Source organism: Microtus ochrogaster, chromosome 8 (assembly GCF_000317375.1).
Source record: "Microtus ochrogaster isolate Prairie Vole_2 chromosome 8, MicOch1.0, whole genome shotgun sequence".
NCBI lineage: Eukaryota > Metazoa > Chordata > Mammalia > Rodentia > Cricetidae > Microtus > Microtus ochrogaster.
In genome coordinates this window covers 10,493,995-10,497,160 of record NC_022015.1, presented here as the reverse complement: position 1 = coordinate 10,497,160, position 3,166 = coordinate 10,493,995, and the positions used below count along the sequence as shown (strand labels likewise).

Sequence of the window (3,166 nt, the reverse complement as noted above, 5' to 3'; positions counted from 1 at the left end):
TGTGTGTGTGTGTGTGTGTGTGTGTGTGTGTGCTGGGTGCCTCTCCTCTCTATTTGTCATTATGACAAATCACCAGAAGATGGCAGCTCCACCCTAAAGGGTTGTTTTGTTGTTGTTGTTGTTGTTTTGTTCTTTTTGTTTGTTTTATTTTTTTATTTTTATTTTATTTTTTGTTGAAGGTGGTTTTTCCTCCAAGACAGGGTCTCATTATGTAGCCCCAGTTGTCCTGGAATTCACTATGGAGACCAGGCTGGCCTTGAACTCACAGAGATCCACTTGCCTCTGCCTCCCAAGGGTTGGGATTAAAGGCGTGTACCAGATAATTTCATGGTTTTTAAATCACTAAATATTTTAAGAGTGCTGACAAATTGTGATGTGGACATTTTGTTTCTGGGTAGAAAGTAAACAACTGAAAGCAGAATCTCCCAGAAGTGTCTGCACGCCCATGTTCACAGTGACACTGTTCACAACAGTGGAACAATGGAAGCCACCAGAATGTTCACAGACAAATGAGTGCATAAACAGAGTGTGAACTGACCCACACAATGACGTGTTGAATGTGCTTAAAAAGGAAATGCTGCAAATAAGTGAAATAAACCAGACACCAAAAACAAAGATATATCTCCAAGGATGTATCCAGGGTAGGCAGAGCATAGAACTCTAAGTAGAATGGTGGTTGCCAGGTGCTGGGGAGAGTGGGCATCAGGGAGTGGTTTAATGAACATAGTGTTTAAACTCTGCAAAATGAAAAAGTTCAGACGATGGGTTACATAGCCACGTGATGATTCTTGTTATGTATTTCTGTCGGTTTGAGCAACGATCTCAATGTTTAGCTCAGGCTAACCTTGAGCTTGTAATCTTTCTGACTCGGTCTCTCAGTGCTGGCATCACAGGCATGCACCACAATGAGTGTGCACCAGGTGTTTGTGGGTGGGTGTGCACATGTGTGCAGATGTGCGTGGAGGCCAGAGTGCAGTTTTAGGTGTCTCCCTTATCTACTCTCCATCTTTTTTATGACAGCGTCTCTCACTGACCTGGGACGTGGTTAATGGACTGGACTGGCTGACTGGCAATCCCCAGGGCTTTATCCTCCTTTCTCCACCTCTCCAGTACGGGGATTACAGACACAAACCTCCACACTCGGCTTTTATATTGGTATTGGGGATCAAGCTCAGGTCTTCATGCTTGAGATGTAAGCACTCTACTGACTGGGCCACCTCCTTAGCCCAGCTACTTACTAATAGTGAACAATCACAAGAGAGCTCATAAGGGATGTAGCACCCTCATTAACAAAATATGTCTGAGCCAGACATTAGTGAGCAGACATACCATTTTCCTTCAATCTCTCAAATCTTCCAAAGCAAACTATTATCTCAGCCCTTTACCCTCCCCCGAAGGTATCCTGGCTGTTGAAATAATGTAGGTGCATGACCTTGGAAGCAAGCCTGTGGCCTGGCAGTACAGACACATCATTAAATACTAACAAAAAGTCCTCCCTTGCTGGAAAATCTGTTCAAAGACAGACTACCTGCAGACAGCCAGACCATGTGGATCAATTTTAATGAGACATTTGGCAGTTGCCTGACCTGCTGGAGTTTGCAAAACTCTGTTCATCTACTATCAAATTTCACCCTCAATGTAATTTGAAAGCAGCTGCTATTATATGCAAGTTCCCAGAAACTAAGGCTCTGAAAAGCCAGGGACCTCAGTGAGTGGCGGGGCTAGCCCCAGAATCCAGGCTTATTCAGCTCCTAATGCATCGCTTTGAAGTCACCCATTTCCCAACAGATAGAACCTGGGCACGTGATCCAACGCACCAAACTCTGGCATGGACTCCATCATGTTAAAATAAGTAAGGAAAGACTCATGGGCTTGTCTAAGGTTTCTAAGTGAGCCTGCATAAAAGGATGGAGGCCAGGGCCTAAGGTGGGATATCTCAGTGGTGAAACACTTGGCTATCATGCATGAGAACTTGGGTTTGGGTTCCAGTACCATCACAGAAATAAAGCAAAATGAAATTACATGATACAACTAGCTGGTCATCTTGAAAAACAACGGGAAGGGAGGAGGGGAGAGAGGAATGGAGGGAAGGAGGAGGAGAGGAAAGAGGGAGGGAGGGAGAAAGAAAGAGACAGGAGAATTCTACATGATCTCCTGTGTTTTAAGTATTGGTGATGGGACTGGGAATGGTAACACATGTCCATCCCAGCATATGGAAGGCAGAGGTAGGTGAATCTACGTGCGTTCCAGACCAGCCTGGTTTACATAGTGAGTCCTAGGTCAGCCAGGGCTACTCAGAGAGAGCTACCTTGCTCTAAGCTGCTTCAAACAAGAAGCAAAGAAAAAACATATAGGGCTGGAGAAATGGCTCAGTGGTTAAGAACACTGACTGCTGTTTCAGAGGACCCGGGTTCAATTCTCAGCACCTACGCACCTGCTGATAACCATTTGTAACTCCAGTTCCAGGGCATCTGATGCCCTCTTCTGCCCTCTGCAGGCAATGCACACCCATGATGCATAGACATACATGCAGGAAAAACACCCGTACGCATAAAATAAAATATATTGGTGGTTGTATTACTCATTTGGAATACTATGGCAAACACCCTTAGCTGGCTAACTTTAGAACAGCATAGGTTTGTTGCTCACAATTTGAGAGGCCAAAAGTCGGAGATTAAATGGGTGGCAGATTCAGTGGTGTCTGGTGAAGTTTACTTCCTGGTTCACGGATGAACCTTCTCACTATTCTCACATGGTCGAAGGGTTCAGAAGCCTCTCATGGGTCTCTTTTATAAAGGGACTAATCCTATTAATGGTGGCACCACTTTAAGACCAAATCTTCCCCTAATACTATCATATTGGTGATTTTGTTTCAATGTATAAATTGCACAGAGCTGGGGGGGAGGGGGAATCACAGTTTAATTGGTAAAGTGTCTGTCTTCTAAGTATGAAGATCTGTTTTCAACTACTAGAACCTACATTTAAAAAGCCAAGCATGGTGGCATGCACTATAATGCTAGACCTGGTAGACAGAATCAAGGGCTCCCAGGGGTTCTCTGAACTGCTTAGCCTACTAGGTGAGTTCCAGTGACAAACCCTGCATGGTGGTGGTGGGAGAGAGAGAGAGAGAGAGAGAGAGAGAGAGAGAGAGAGAGAGAGAGAGAGA

The 3,166-nt window shown here is 44.8% G+C and overlaps 1 protein-coding gene across 2 annotated transcripts in view; it reads right to left on the bottom strand.

Annotated features, from left to right (window-relative positions):
• Nucleotides 1-3,166, bottom strand: part of Tmc5 (transmembrane channel like 5) — a 55,724-nt gene that overhangs the window by 14,207 nt on the left and 38,351 nt on the right. The window lies entirely within an intron of this gene.